This window comes from Portunus trituberculatus, chromosome 41 (assembly GCF_017591435.1).
Source record: "Portunus trituberculatus isolate SZX2019 chromosome 41, ASM1759143v1, whole genome shotgun sequence".
NCBI lineage: Eukaryota > Metazoa > Arthropoda > Malacostraca > Decapoda > Portunidae > Portunus > Portunus trituberculatus.
The window spans coordinates 2430069-2447441 of record NC_059295.1 but is presented as its reverse complement, the minus strand read 5'-3'; the positions used below and the strand labels follow the sequence as shown (position 1 = coordinate 2447441).

At 39.1% G+C, this 17373-nt stretch overlaps 1 protein-coding gene across 4 annotated transcripts in view; it reads right to left on the bottom strand.

Annotated features, from left to right (window-relative positions):
• The window catches only part of LOC123517177 (centrosomal protein of 89 kDa-like), a 251432-nt gene extending 240774 nt beyond the window's left edge, over positions 1-10658 (bottom strand). For 2 of the 4 annotated variants that reach the window (XM_045277173.1, XM_045277174.1), the window contains exon 1: positions 10409-10657. The gene's annotated coding sequence lies outside the window, so the exon portion shown is untranslated. Of the gene's footprint in view, positions 1-8778; positions 10374-10408 lie in introns of those variants that run through there. The other 2 variants (XM_045277176.1, XM_045277175.1) reach the window with 2 other exon arrangements.
• Positions 10659-17373: the final 6715 nt, after the last annotated feature.

Here is a 17373-nt window from a genome sequence, read left to right as displayed (position 1 = left end):
ATAATTATTTCGTAATTATTGCACATATGTATTGTCTAAGGTTCAATAGGATTACAGGGGATGAAAATGGTTATGTTCCTGGGTCAAGACAAATTTATTAATGAATACATTAAGCAAATTAATTTATGATGCTAGAGATGTTGGCTTTAATACTTATCCCTAATACTTTGTCCAACCACCATTATTTGCAATAACATCTTCCAATCTACTTTGCATGGACGCTACATGATTATATATACTTCGTTGGTTGCGCCGGAACATTTCCCACTCCGTCTTGGTGTGCTGGAGAAGGCGCTCGAGTGCGCTCTGGCCCTCCTCCCACGTGTTGACTATGTTGCCCCACACGTTCTCTATGGGATTTAGATCACACGATTTGCTTGGCCAGTGCAAGAGTTCGATGTCAGCCTGCTCCTCAAACCATGTGCAGACGATTCTTGCAGTGTGGACGGGACAGTTATCCTGCATAAAATACGAGTTTTAAATAATTTGTCATAATGGTGACGTATAAAATACAGGTCAAAGTGTTCAATTTCTGTGCAGACAATGAAAGACAAATTATAAGATTAAAGCATAATGACATTAACCAAATAACAATGAAACGGGAGAAGAAAATATGTTTACCTGCATGAATATTATCCGCTCAAGATAGGGCAGGGCAATGGTGCGTACTGATGGAACCATCACTTCCTCCATGATCTCGATATATTGTTCTGCTGTGAACCGTCCTCGTATCTCCATCAGCTCCCCTACTCCGTGCAGGTGGACCCATCCCCATACATTACAGGTCACGCGGCCGCTTCTACCCTCCTCGTAGATGTTCTGGCGGTCGTATCGGGTGTTGTCTCAGCGCCAGCAGTGGAGACGGCCATGGGTGTTTGAAGCGAAGGTCTTTTCATCGCTAAAGATTACTCGTTCCCAGTAATCAAGCCCATCATCGATGTGCTGTTGAGCAAACTCTGGTCTTGCTGCTCGATGCTGATCTGTAAGCTTGCCCTTCACTGCTGGCATCCTGTGATGAATACCGGCCTCGTGGAGTCTATTCCAAACTGTTCCTGGCGACAGTTGCAGCTGTAGCTCATTGCGTATAGCAACTGCAGTTTTTAGTGGAGACTGTGTTGCTGATTTAAGGATCGCTGCGCTGTTGTTAGCAGGGTTGGTCTTCCTGGGTCTTCCACATCTTGCTTCATCTATTACATTTCCCGTCTCTTCCCATCTCTGACACCAACGCCTCACAGTTGACTTGGTGATGGCCAGCTCAGTCGAAATGGCAGCAATTGACATGCCTGCTCTTCTCATGCCGATTATCTAGCCACGTTGAAAGATTTTCTCCTCCTGTCGCTTCATGGTGGCTCTTGTGGTGTCCAGACTATAATTGACCAAGTTGTAGGCTACAGGCCCTGGCAATAACTCGGTAGACACAGCAGACATGACGTTGTTTCTATGATCAAACTACATAACCACCCCACACTCAGTCAGTCTTTCTCCCTCCCTCCCATCCCTCTCCCTACCTCTTTCCCCTCCCTACCTCTCTTCATCCTCTCTCTCTCTCTCTCTCTCTCTCTCTCTCTCTCTCTCTCTCCTGCCTGCCTGCCTACCTGCCTGCCTCCCTGCCTCCCTCCTCTCTCTCTCTCTCTCTCTCTCTCTCTCTCCCTCCCTCCCTCCTCCCTCCCTCCCTCCTCCCTCCTCTCTCTCTCTCTCTCTCTCTCTCTCTCTCTCTCTCTCTCTCTCTCTCTTGGAACAGCTGTTCATTCAAAGATAGTTTCACAATTACTGCGATGGTGCCACATCATGACAGGAGTTAACACAGGGGGTACTAGAACTTTCTGAGGCAACTGTACCAGGGAGGGATATTGTGGCAGGAGCAATGAATGTCGAGGGAGCAAAAGAGGAGTGCCTACCAGCAGTTGAATGGCCTTCAGGAATCATACTTGGGTTGGCCAAAGAGGGAGAATTGTCATAACTGTTGCCCTGTCTTCCTGTATCTTCTACAGTACCCTGCCAATGATCCTAAAAGGTGGAAAGGTATATAACTCCCCATTAGCCCAATTGAGTGTAAACGCATTAATATGTGTAGCCGAAGGATCTGGCTTCCAGGCAACATAAATGGGTAGCTGGGCATTGATTGTAGTGGCAAAAAGGTCAATAATTGGTGTATAAAAGGTCTGGCACAGTAACTTGAAGGCCTTGGGCAATAATATCCATTCAGTATATAAGTTTTTTACTCAGGATTCTCTATCTGCCTCAACATTATGGAGTCCCTTTATATACTCTGCTGACAAAGTAATCCCTCTTGAGTCAGCCCAAGCAAAAAATATTTTCTATTACAGCATTAAGGTTAGGTTTAATGCTGCCACCCCTGTCTATACAGGCAACAGCTGTGGTGTTGTCCGATCGAAGGCAGATATGAGTATCCTTGTAATCCTTGCATTAAGATTTGAGGCCCAATAAAATAGCTTTAAGTTCTAAGACATTAATATGATCTAGCTCCACATGAGCCCAGTGACCTCCTGTCTTGGCATCTCCTATTGTTGCATCCCAACCAGTCAGGCAAGCATCAGAGAACATTTCTATCTGGGGGGAAGAAGGTTGTAGGGACTTGGACTGAGTGTCTATGTTGTCAATCCACCAATTGATTAACCTTCTGGCATGATTATCCAGGGTAATTGTGGAATGATAAACCCCATGATTTCTAGCTAATTCTCCATTCCTAACAATCTCCAAATATTTATACCTCAGCAGGGCCAATTCTACGGCAGGGTCAGAGGCCACGGTCATTCCAATAAAGGAGGCTAAGTCATGCAGTGTGACAACACCCTTTAGAAAAAGTCTGCCTTTCTCTTTGATGTGCTCTCGTCTACGAGAAGGCAAGGTAGCAGTCATATTGACAGAGTTTAACAGTACTGCAAGGAATTTCACCTCTTGGGTAGGTTTGAGTACAGATTTTCGAACATTGATTGTGAGCCCTAGCATGTCAAAAAGCTTCATAACATAACCCACATCGATCCTTAATTCCTCTGCTGATGATGCAATGAAGAGGCAGTCATCTATGTAAGAAATTACACAAATCCCAGTTTCCTGAGGTGAGAAAGGGCTGGTTTTAATAATTTTGTGAAAACTCGGGGAGCCGAAGTCAGTCCTTGGGGAAGACACGTAAACCGAAAGCAGTTATTTCTCCAAAAGAATTGGAGCCATTTCCTGTCTCCTGGAGTAATAAACACAGAAAAGTAAGCATCTTTGAAACCTATAGTAGAGAAGAAACAATTAGGTTGAATTAACTGAATCGCATCCTTGATGGAGTCCATTTTAAAGTGTATATGTACAATATGTTCATTCAGTTCTCTCAAATTCAAGATAACTCTGGCTGAACCATCTTTCTTAATAGTTGGGAATACATTAGAGAAAAAAACCTAGTAGCTGTGGTTCACATCTTTCAACAATTTTGTGTTTAAGGAAACCAACCATGGCAGAGTCCAGGGCAAGAGTGTCTGTCCAGTTGTCTTGTAAGGACGGAAGAAGGGCCTTTCTAACTTCTTCGTCTTATGGATTTCGTCACACTTTTTGGCCACATCAAATGGAAACAGTTCATCTTTGCCAACCTCGCAGTCCCACCTGCAGAGATCTACTAGGGCCGAATCATGCACATGGATACGTGCCACTTCTTTCCTAAGGTGGTTAAGAAAGTTCACAGACGAGGTCAAAAGTCTAAGGCTGTTATTAAGTCCATGTAGGTAGCTGTTGATAGAGCTGCCTTTCCTCTCCCCTATATCATTTATGCACTGAGCAATCGGTACCAACGCTTTGGCCTTAGTGAGAGCAGAGTTGGTTGACGGCACGGTCAAGTTCGGGACATTCCTGGGCAGCTTGATTTTCCCACAGGTGAGTTTCACACCCTCAGATGTAGGCTGACGTCTCAAACTTGTATTGAGTATGGTAGCCAAACGCTCTGACAGCAGCTCGTCCTTTTCCTCCTCACTGTGGAAGTGGCCAGAGAGTTCCTCAAGAGTTTTAAGGAAGTCTGAGTCGTCCTCGGTCGTATTAGGGTCAGGTTGCACACAACTGAACTGGTCCAGTTCATCCAGGCAGTCTGGGACGTGCTGGGAGAGTTCTCCTTCCTCACCCTCCGAGGAAGACAGGGTATGGAAGCCACTGAAGTCATGCCTGGGGACGTCCGTATCTGATCCCTTCTCAAGCTTATCGATCAAGCCACCTACTAAGGCACTCAGCCTGTCATACTTGTCAGCCACAGACGAACAGTCAGAAGGACCAGGGACGTGACTCAGCCCTGCCATCGGCAGTGCCACCGCGACGTCCTCTGTCGGCTCTGCGGCCCCTGCCACTCCCCTTGGGTGAGCACTGCAAGCTACAGGGCCATCCATCCTCTTCTTAACGTCCTTGTCAGGGGGAGCCATCTCACGCCATTTCCTGTCCGAGGACAAGGAGGAAGAGGAGTAACGCCTTGGCGTCCCTTCTGGAACCTTCTCTCGGTCCGCCATATGTAAGCTGCAAACGAGAGCAAAACTCCAGGTCACTCAACGGAGCAGGACACCAAACAATGATCCAAGGACCATGTATCTCCAACAGGTTGCTTACACCTTGGTGTAGCACCAGAAAAAACAGATGAGGTGAAGGCTTACCAGGCCAAACTCCTTGGAGAGTGCCGGTAACCAAACAAACCGCCGACGAACACAAGGAGCAGCGATGTTTATGGTGCAGCAGCTGGGAGCGAACTGGTGCATGGCAGGTGACGCGGGCATCTCATTGAATCCGTTGTGATGCAGTTAAACTATCATGAAGTGAAATGGATATTATTCTCCTAACTGCATATAAGACTATCAGTAAATCCAAAGGAAGTAACAACTGCTCTGTCTCTTTGAAAAACATCTGCACCAGAGCTTCAGCTAAAAACACAGACAAAAATTTGAGCTAGATGGGTGCCATTAAGTTAAAATAGCTATACAGGCAACCCCCGTTTAATGAAGGTTCACATAACGAAATTTCGCTACAACAAAGGTTTCATTTTACTACCATCTACTCGTTTAACGAACGCCAAACTCGCTATAACGAAGTTTTATCCTGGTAATTTTTTCCAAGTTTGAAAGCCCCGTTGTATCATGCAAGCCGACAAGCTTTTGAATACACCAGGAGCTGCAAATACTAAGGCCTGCCTCAGGAGAAATTCTGAGACATCTGTAGAATCAAGATCAAGATCACGATCAAGCCTCTCGTGGACAACACGCACCACATAATGGCGTCAGCAGCAGCTCGTCTTCACTCGCTCAAATTACCACCAAAACGCCCTGCAATGTGGCCTAGCGTTCCTAAGAAGACCAGGAAGTCACTTACTCTGGAAGTGAAGCTGGATATTATTCACAGACACAAAAGAGGAGAGAAAACTATAGCATTGCTGGCCACCATCTTGACTCCATATACTGTCTCTACTATTTTCAAGTCAGCAGAATATTAAGAAGGCTGGTGAGACTGTATCTTCCTTGCAAGCTAAAAGAACCACCTGAACTCGTGACTCTACAATAGATAAAATGGAAAGCCTTGTGGAAATGTGGTACATAAGTTTTGTATGCAGTACAATGATGCACCCTTTGTTTACATTCCACAGGTTGCTGGTTAGTGTCTTTCCCGTTTCACTTTCCCTCCCTTCATAAATTTAAAATCATCAACATTATAAAGTTACGTACATACATACATTAGTGTACATTATAATGACTTAAATTAAATTTAACTGCGTAAATGTTAAATTTCATAATTTTTACTTTCATTAAACCTTTCACTGTACTATGATGCACTCTCGCTTTGCTTACTCTCAGTGAAAGTTCAAGTCAGGGGTTATAATCAGTTCGCTTAACGAAGTTTCGCTTAACGAAGTGTTTTTTAGGAATATAACCCCTTCGTTAAGCAGGGTTTACCTGTACTTACAATTATGATAGCTACTGCATGAGGCATCTGGAGTAAGAACTTAACACTCGATCCCAGAGAGGTACAGTGGTGCCTTGGAATACAAACTTAACCCGTTCAAAATTTTGTTCTAACTCCAAAACATTCTTGCTCCAAAGCATCAATATACATGTATTCTTATGGAAGAAATTATAATTTGTTCCAAACCACCTCCCAAGACCAAAAAAATTCTATTTTTCACATAATTTCTTACTTTTTGCATACTATTAGTATATATACTACTACTACTACTATTATGTTATAACTATAGAAGATAAGAAAATAAAACAGGAAAGTAAGCAAAATGTAATATAATGAAAATTCAACTTCTCGTGGTCAGAAACAAGCATCACCACATCCTCCTCATATGACTGCATCAAACCAGCACCACACACTCTTATATAAGCCAATAAGTTTTTCTTTTATATACTGCATTCATTATGGAAAATAAATCAGGGAAGTAAGCAAATTGTAAACAAGCGTCAACACATCCTCCTCAGAAGACTCTATCAAGCTAGCACTACGCACCCTTATCTAAACCAATAACGAGATAAAAGTAACGATTCCAATATTGTCATGCATCATAATATGTTTTTGAACTGCTTACATACTTATCCATGGAATGTATATCTTATATCTCACCAAGAAATACATAAAAAATGATAAAATACAGCATACTGACACAAAGTGCTCTCACCATCCTCATGCTTGGTGTCCTCACACTTCCACAAAACTGATACATGATTGGCAAAGTGTCCATCATCTTGAAAACAATGGGCCAATGACAGGCCTCGATATATGACAGATAGCCTCAAGCATAAACAAACTGTGCGGCATAAAGGAGCACACACGGTCCAGATATAAGATATATCTGGACCGTGGGGAGCACAGCTTCTGAAAAGCGCCACGATCATGCCTGATGGGCTCTAACATAAGAGCCACGATCGTGCCTGATAGGCTATAAGGGTTAAGGCTTTTAATGTATGAGCTGGATACTCTCTCCTCCCCTCGGATCTTCTAGAATCTTCCATACGTCTGTCTGTATGTCTCATGACCATGTCTGTTGCTGCGCTATGCAATGATCTTAATAACTAAAAAACATTAATATTATTATCCCTGGCACTACAAAACAACAACCAAACAACTGCAAACAACACTCCTGAGGCACTAAGGCAGTGTGGTGCCCCAGCATGCAGTCAGCTGATCGCACAGTGGTGTGCACAATCTGTTGACCGCGTTTGTTATTGTTTACACTCCAAAGCAAAGTTTGTCCTCCAATGCAAAAACAACACAAATTTTTGTTTGTAATCCAAATTGTTTGTACTCAAAAGCGTTCGTACTCCAAGGTACCACAGTACACAGAGGGGTGAGGGGTGCTACAAACCTACTGCTGATCATCTCTGTATCCTTTACCAGTTTCATGTGTCAGTAACATGCACATTTGCAGCCTACACTCTAAAAATACTCAGTTACTTTAAAGTCACACTACACTACATGTTTTATATACCTACACCTACACTGCTTTAATATTATTCTTTATTTGTTTTTAATGGCAAACTATGAAATTTTTTTTTTCTTGTGTCTTGTCCTTGGCCTGTCTCCTTTACACAAGACAAAGACTAAAAATATGACATCTTAGTTTTTGTTCTTTTCTTTATAGCTTTTACTTTACTAGGAAAAATTTCTTTCTTAAAATGTAAAATATTATGATTAATAAATTGCAAAGAAAAGTGGCATTTTTATGTAATGGCTCACTGATACCAGCTCCTGTTGCACTATTAGATGAACATAAGGTGAATAAAAGGTTTCAAATGAGTGTGCCTATCCATCTCTCCTTGCATGGGGATTGAACTTAGTATATATGGGTTACTAGGGCAAATGTGTGTTTCAGGTTTGTTTTAAGCTTTCATGTACGTTCGTGAAATGTTCATTGATATTTATGGCACATTTCAGGTTCACGAACCTAGGTTTGTGCGCCCTCAGAAAATGTTCAACAAGCTCTCACAGAACTTCAAATTTCCGGGAGGACATCCCTGGTATAAATGGTTAATTTATAGTTTCACCTCAGCAACTATTTTCTCATGCTGATTTTTTTTTTTTTTTTTTTTTTTTTGGTGAGACATGTAATGAATTGATCAATGTTCTAAATAATTTCCATCACAAACAGATAGTTTTGAAATTATAACTTTTTTCAACTTGTGCCTACCTCTCATCCCCAACAGTCTTAGGGACTTGCTGGATATTGGGTTCTTGGATGCGGGAGCAATAAACTGATTATTTTGCATTGGTAAAGAGGTCAGAAATCAACAATATCACATAAAAAATTTTGGAAAATATATCAATTACAACTTTGACAGCAGAGCTAGCCACAGCAGCTGCTACAAGTGATGTTGATATTGGTGAACTGGGTTACTAACCATGCCTAACATTACAGCCTCCTCACTGGAGGTTATGCGATCTCCCTGGACCCTGAAAAGTGTTTGTAACCAAACCCCACATTATAACATCAATTTGATGCTTCCCCACTGAAAAAACAAATTTCCCACAGGTGCCCTAAGATTACTGGGAATGAGAGGCAGGCATAAGTTGAAAGGAGTTACAACTTCAAAAGTAACCATTTACTACAGAAATTTAGTAAAATATCAACTAATTCATTATGTCTCACCAGAAAAACATGAGCTATTTCAGAAAATCGTTAGTTAATCTAGAGTTTGTTGAGAGAGAGAGAGAGAGAGAGAGAGAGAGAGAGAGAGAGAGAGAGAGAGAGAGAGAGAGAGAGAGAGATTCCCTTTAAATCACACATTAAATAAATAAAAATTGTTTCCTTACCTAGTATGCGGCAACTCTCACTCTCAGTTTCAGGCAATCGCATCGCTCATTTTGGATTGTCTTGATGTTGGTGTCAGGCTGTGACGATGCCTTGGGGATCATACGAGCCCTGGCGGAGACTTATGAAGGTATCACATGCGTTGTAGTTACTCTGTCTTCTTTAGGAATACGCAGGTGGGATGAATGACAGAGACTTGTTTGTAGGGAACAACACCTACTGCGGCGAGTAGTGTTTGCAAGTCGATGATGGTGACGTCTAGAGTTGTAATCAGAGGATAGCCCGGTGGGAGGGCAAGCGTGGGCATTGCAGCAAGAAACGCTCTCTAATCTCAAGGATAGAGTAAAACACAAGGGGCAATGTGAGTCGGGAGAAAGGCTGAGGCGGTGCGGGTGAACATCGAGTTATTGTTAGGGTTTAAGGACAAATCGAGCATGAATCAACTCAAGCGTGCCTAAGTCAAGAGTACTAGTTGGAACCTGGTTGAATGTCAAAACAATGTTACGATTTAGGGAATTTCCCCAAGCCAGAAAAGTGTTAACATTCGGAGAGAGAGAGAGAGAGAGAGAGAGAGAGAGAGAGAGAACCAGAGGACAGGAAAGATGGAAGATTGATGAATGTTTATATGGAAAATCAAGGTATAATTCTAAATAAAGTTGAGACAAAAAATAAAGATATACTATATGTAAGAGGAAAAATAGATGGATGGCAGATGGAACTAAATGACATGGAGAGAAATAAGAAAAGGAAAGAAATGGAAAAATTATCTGATGATAGCACAGAATCCGTAATAATTGCTGGCGACTCAATGGACATGTGGGATTCAAAGGAGTTGTAGGTAATTAAAAAAAGTCATAATTTAAAAAAATATATATGCGACATAAAGCTAAGGCATAGCCTATTATGCAATCAATCAATGGGCGTAAGTTGTGGATAGTTGAAAAAAAAAGTCATAACATGGAAAAAAATAATTTGCGACAGAAATGACATAGCTTATTAAGCCATCAATCAGGTGCCATCAGTCTGAGGAAATTTTTGGTGGAAAAGGATTGGTTGCACTGACACTCAAGTTGGTATGTTGTTGTTGAGTGCGAAATTTTCCCTCCATGCGAAAATTTCCCCTGGGTTTCACACCCCTCTGTTATCTTTGCTCAAACTCGTATATAGAAGGATCTATGGGGCTGATATCTCAGCTACAGTAAGCACGATCATCAATTGTCATTATTAGCGTATATAACACATCGCCAGTAGTCTTGTAATGTATAATTTATTGAATGTTTGAAACCTCCAAATAGCTCCGACAGGCACAGTTCCGCACGACACCGACATACTAACTTTCACTTTTTATAATAAATACAGCGAGTTACACATTTCTTTTGGTAGGCTAGAGAAAAGGATGATTCATGCTGCTCCAGGCATATTTTCAGTGAGAAATGTTCACTGTTTACTAGTTTATTGGTCAAAAATCGGTCAGCCCTCCACCTCCGATGGGACGATGCTCATGTCCGCTCCGAAAGTTTCACGTAAATGTCGTGTTTCTTAACTAAATCATGAAACATAGTGGTCGTGGTAATACACATTAGTAGAATTGGGTCTCCTACAACTTTGGCTGGAAGGAAAACATAGACTTACCCCAAATAAACATACAATAATGCTAAATATGAGACGCAGTCGATCCAAGCAAAGCGGACTAAACATCCTCGAGTCACAACACAAGGTCCCTCTCACTTCCATATTTTATAAAAATCAGGCTACAAAGCAATTTTTTTCTTAATATCTCGACAGAAGAATGAATATATCATATTGAAACAAAATTTTGACTTTCTTGGTGGAGTAGTAATAACATGTGATGGGAAAATTAATGGCTCTTCCTTGCAATCTTGGAAACCGTCTTTCCCGCGAGATTAGCCAATTTTAGGTCTGTCACTGTCAGATGATAAACATAACATAACATAAATAATAGGATAACAAAGGGCCACTAGGGCCCATCTAGGTTATCCTGTATCAGTCGCACAGCGACCTCGTCATCAGTACTTAAAGATACACTTACAAGTACACAATACATTATATACTAATTCTAAATATTTGGCCCATTAACAGGGCTAAGTCCTGCAACGAAATCCTCTACAATTTGTGGTCCCCATACATGGGGATCATGTCTTATTTAACTATAGTAAATTTCTTATAAAAACTATCATGCAGTGCTATACATAATTATAAATCTAATGAATTTAAGTGCTTATCTAATCTGTTTTTAAACATTGTCAAACTAGTGCTATTTACAACCGTCTCTGGCAATGCATTCCAGAAGTCTACCACTCTATGACTAAAGAAATATTTTCTTATATTTAACCTGCAGCCTTGCTTTCTAATCTTCCTGCCATGATTTCTAGTCCTATTTCCCTCCTCTAAGGTAAAGAAAGATCTCACATCTATGTAGTTTGTATCTGAGAACATTTTAAATAACTCTATCATATCCCCTCTTATACATCTCCTCTCAAATGAAAACATGTTTAATTCCTTTAATCTATCTCTATACTCCAGGCGCTTTAATGCTGGTATCATCCTAGTTGCTAAATTACTATTATTACTTCTGAGTCTGTAGCCAGTGGATGGTTAAAGGATGACCCTACCTGTTCAGCATCAACCTACCTCACTCCCATGGGTCTATCCTCACCCCCCATCCATGCATTATAGGAGGGCTACCTTTTTCAACAGACAAATTCCTCTACCTAACTTCCATTTCCAAAAGAATTCATGTCTAATTCTTCTCTTACTATTGTTAATTGTTTACTTTAATGAAATAAACTACATTAATGGCCTTTTTAACAATAACACTGCTATTTTTGCAATAACAAACATGGCCTTTTCTTTTATTGCTAACTCATGGTAATATACCCAATATGGCTTTAAATCAGGGAGGTCCTGTCTTACAAATTTGCTCGATATCTTAGAATATATTACCAAGGAGTTAGATGATGGAAATAGCATAGATGTTATATATCTAGATTTTAGCAAGGTGTTTGATAAGGTATCGCATAGGAGGCTAGTGTACAAATTGAGACTACATGGGATAGGGGGTAGGTTAGTTGATTGGATTAGTGAATGGCTTTCTGATAGGAAACAGAGAGTAGTATTAAATGGGGCAATGTCTGAGTGGAAGGAAGTGGTTAGTGGGGTACCCCAAGGATCAGTGCTAGGACCTCTTCTTTTCTTGGTGTACATTAACGATTTAGATATAGGAATTAGTAGTAAAGTATCAAAGTTTGCAGATGATACTAAGATAGCATGTGCAGTACAGGGTGAAAAGGACCTGGACAGGCTGAAAGCATGGGCAGACAGGTGGCAGATGGAGTTTAATTCTAAAAAGTGTCATGTTATGCATTTAGGTAAAGACAACACAAACTTTAGCTATGAGATGGAGGGATGTTGGCTAGAGGCAGTAGAGGAAGAAAGGATTTAGGAGAAGTGATAGACAGGACTATGAAATTTTCAAAGCAATGTTTAGAAGCAAGAAATAGGGCAAATAGGATCCTGGGTTTTATAAATAGAAATGTTAGTTATAAAAGTAAGGAAGTGGTGCATAGCTTATATAATTCCTATGTTGGGCCCCATTTAGAGTATTGCATACAGGCCTGGTCACCCCATTATAGGCAGGATATCAACATGTTAGAAGCAGTTCAGAGAAGAGCAACTAGGATGATACCAGCATTAAAGTGCCTGGAGTATAGAGATAGATTAAAGGAATTAAACATGTTTTCATTTGAGAGGAGATGTATAAGAGGGGATATGATAGAATTATTTAAAATGTTTTCAGATACAAACTACATAGATGTGAGATCTTTCTTTACCTTAGAGGAGGGAAGTAGGACTAGAAATCATGGCAGGAAGATTAGAAAGCAAGGCTGCAGGTTAGATATAAGAAAATATTTCTTTAGTCATAGGGTGGTAGACTTCTGGAATGCATTGCCAGAGAGGGTTGTAAATAGCACTAGTTTGACAATGTTTAAAAACAGATTAGATAAGCACTTAAATTTATTAGATTTATAATTATGTATAGTGCTGCATGATAGTTTTTATAAGAAATTTACTATAGTTAAACAAGACATGATCCCCATGTATGGGGATCACAGATTGTAGAGGATTTCACTGCAGGACTTAGACCTGTTAATGGGCCAAATATTTAGAATTAGTATATAATGTATTGTGTACGTGTAAGTGTATCTTTAAGTACTGATGACGAGGTTGCTGTGCGACTGATACAGGATAACCTAGATGGGTCCTGGTGGCCCTTAGTTATCCTATTATTTATGTTATGTTATATGTTATGTAATATCCACAACCGATACTACACGAATATTTATGAAACAGGTGTCTGGATGTTCATGTTACTTTTCTTGCTGTCTTCAAGGTTTATACTGTGGTTGTCTACAGATCTTCATAGCTAATAATGCTAGTCTTATTGACTTCATCATTTATTTTGGAAATGATAGGGGAAGTAATATTCCTTGGTGATTTTAACCTTCATACTATTAACTGGGGAGCTGATGACATATGATTAATGATACACCTCTCCTCATTTGCTTCACTTCTCTTGGACTATCCCAATGTATTAAGGAACCTACATTCATGCCAACACATAATATACACATTGATTCAGGAGATGTTTCCTTACCTTTTCCTCAGTGCCATATCATTCTACAGTACTTTTCCAGTGTGTCTAGCTTCTAGTTTCTCTTCTTCCCCTAGTTATGGTCAGAAGCTGATGAATTCCACATATTGATATCTTGGTATTGAGGGAAATTCACAAAGATGAAGGAACATCTTTCTTATGTTCTTATGTATTTTGAGTTAGCTTATCTTTGTTAATAATATGTACTTAGATTTTTTGAATAACCTAATTCCTCTTACTAGCAGGTTTGTACATTTTAACCATATTGTCTCCTCACCTCCATAGCCTACCAAACTTCCTTTATCCTTCATGAATGAAAGGAAAGAGATTTGGTTATCATAAAAATAACACAGTGATGGGTGGCAGATTCTCCTCAAACCATCAATGCTCTTGCACTCTATAAGAATCTAGATTACTAATGCTAAAACTATTATATCTCAGTCTCAATATGAATTGTCCTTAATTCACTCCTTCAGTACCAACTCTAAGCTATTCTAACCCAATCTGATAGACTTCTACTGACTAAGGAAAGGATAATGACTAATGATCACAAAGTTATGGTTGACCTATTTGTTAAGGCTTTTACCTCAGTGTATTAAAGTTAACACTTGAGATAGAGTTGTCTTGTGACAACTCTATCTCTGATATTGAATTTGATTTGTCTACAGTCAAGCATTACCTCAAGTCTCTCAATATCTTTTCTAGCATGGGACCTCACCACATTTAGCCTCACTTACTTCAATCTTGTGTCGATCAACTTCCTTACCCTTCTATGTCATATTTAAATCCTCTCTAACATCACAGCACTTGCCTGACTTATAGAATTAAGGTTTCTAAGGTTGTTCTCATTTTTAAAAAGGGCTTCAGAACAATTCCTCTTAACTACAGACCAATTACCTTGATCTCTGTAGAAAGATTACTGACACAACAGTTTGATCAATACCTTGAAAAAAATTAATTATTTCTGACTCTATGTTTGGTTTTAGGCCTCATTATTCAACTAAAGACATAACATGACATTACCTCTTGGGTTAGACAGTTGATGTATTTTTTGACATCAGCAAGACTCTTGAGATTGTATATCATGTGGTTTGTAATCTCTATGCTTCTGGGATATTTGGATCTCTACTTGTTTGGTTACAAGTCTCTCTTAAAAACAAAAACAGAATGGTTATAGTGTTTGGTACTGAGAGCTATACTTGTCCTGTTATAAGCTGTGTACCTAGTTCTCAGGTTATGTTGAACACCTTAAACTTTGAGAGTCAATTCAAAGTATGTGAACAAAGAATATTTCTAGGCCAGAAATTCTTTCTTATGCAGATTAACTATGTGTTGTGTTCTATTCAGGGAAGTTAATCAAAGTCTGACCTAATCAAGTGTTGGTAAACATTTCATGGTCTATTAGCTATCAATTGATATTTTTCATGTGGCTCCTACAATTTGTGGTGTACCAAGTGTGGGTCTTTCCTTAAAGATATTCCATCATAGTTGTTTAAATTGTAGAAGGAGACTCTCCCATGTAAGATGTACTACTGTTACATAATACTGTTACAGCTGCCAATCTATCCCCTTTCAAAAGACTGTTGCATAATGTCATGGGCAATACTGTATATCATGATTAAATTAAGTAAGATACTTATATATAATTGTTATATTACAAACAAAACTGAAGGTACATAACTTCCAGTTTTATTTGTCTTGTTATATTTTTAGATGTTTATTATAATTTATTGATCCAGTGGTTCTGGGCCTCCATTACTGGAGTATTATGTATAGGGATGATAGTTGGTCTAGTTTAGTTTGGGTGCAGCCCACTGTCTAAGCTATCTGGTTCAGTATACTCATCCACAGCATTTCTCATTAAGTTAATTCCTCTTTGTATGAACTCAGATAATATAATCATAGCTCTGTGTATTTGCCATAAGGAATCTATTTTTCTTTACCTACATACCTTTTACATTTCATTTAGTAGAGTTAGCCTCATATTTTACTATTATTATTATTATTATCATTATTATTATTATTATTATTATTATTATTATTATTATTATTATTATTATTATTATTATTATAATCATTATAATTATTAGTGAAAATATGAAGTTATACATATATATATATATATATATATATATATATATATATATATATATATATATATATATATATATATATATATATATATATATATATATATATATATCGCTTTCTCTTTCTCTCTTTTTTCTTCAATGATTTTATATAGGACTGCATCTCTCTTAAGCCAAGTTCCAACTCCCTCATTCCTTCATATTCCACAAGGGAGTGTAACTGAATAGAGACTACAGGGTCACTAATGCCATACAGTATACATGATGCAAGAATTAAGAAGAAACTTTATTCTGCTGGATAGCAAACAGCATACCATGAAAACAACTTTGTTGTGTTGTAAACAATTTCCAATTTTTTTTCTTTTTCAAGACATATAGTGAACAACTTAGTTTTATCCTAGATTAAAGTTTAATGTGTTTACTTTACATTAATCAATATAAGACTCACTTTAATCAATCTAGCTATCTCAGTTCTCTGTAATAAGTCTTCCCCAAAGTAGTTCTGACATAGGCCATATAGTCACACACTGACACACACCACAGTCCCCAATGGAGGAGAAATCATATTATGCAGAGGTGTATTTCAGGCCTTACCTCTATAAAAGAAAAAAACTGTCTCTATCATGGATAACAATTGATCTAAGAATATCTCCCTATGCCTTATTTAGGTTATATCATTCATGGAATCATATAGGCCTACATTTGATATATTTGCTGGACATCCTATATTGGTTACTGTCAACCAATAACATCCTGCAACATTCATAATTTACATAAAAGACTCAGATCCTTTTAAAGAATTTATGCATAAATTTGTTCATATAGGCAAGTACTATACAAGAAGTGTATATTCACAAACTAGGAAACTGATTACTCAACAAAGCCTAAGCATGGTCAATATGTTCATCAGACAACAAAAAGGTGAATACACATAGCTATATAATACTCCCGGAATGTATAGAAAGCTTAGGCACTCTATGAGCCCTCTCAGAGATAGGGGCTAATGCACCTGAGTCTGTTAGCATCGCTGGTCCACCCGATTCTGCGATAACCTTTCCAATGGCTCTGAAGTAGCATATGAGACTGTGGAATACTCCAAACATAATGAACAGATTGTCAAACTCTGGCTGACTGGTGACTTGCAGTCTTTGCAACATCTAGATCATATGTAACCAGATCATACATCTGGCCACATTCCTCTGCACACTTCTGAGCTGTGCGCATGGTGTCTGCAACAACGTCATCTTTTGTGATGGGTTGGTTTAGGTTTGGCATATGGTGAACAACCTGCTTCAGCAATCTATCTTGGTGAAGACATGCATTAAATCCAACCCACATTGGCACACTTTCTGAATTGAGGTGGTGGCTCACAAGGAACACTGTATCTAGTTTCCGTGCATGACCAGAATTTTCAGGAACCTTGCTATACTCAGTATTGGGGTATTGAAACTGATCCATTCATGGCTTCTTTCGATATGGCACGATTTCTAATGGCAGAACATCCAACTCTCTCTTGCGTTTCTTTCTCAATATGGATTTCTGTTTGACAAGGCCCAGGAAGATGGTGGTATGGATGATTATATGGATGAAGATCATGATCCTTTGCCACGAGAAATGAAATCATCAGATGAAAATACTGATGATGATCACAAATGAGATGATCCCAGTAAAGTTAAGACACAGTGACTTGACCTACGATTCGATTTGGTCACTATAAAACAATAAACTATGTCGTACATCCCACTGTACATTCCATGCCGCATTATCTTCTGCAAAAATAAATTTTGTGTCACGTGAAAGTTTAAATAAATTGATCATTAATTAAGTAGTCGTTA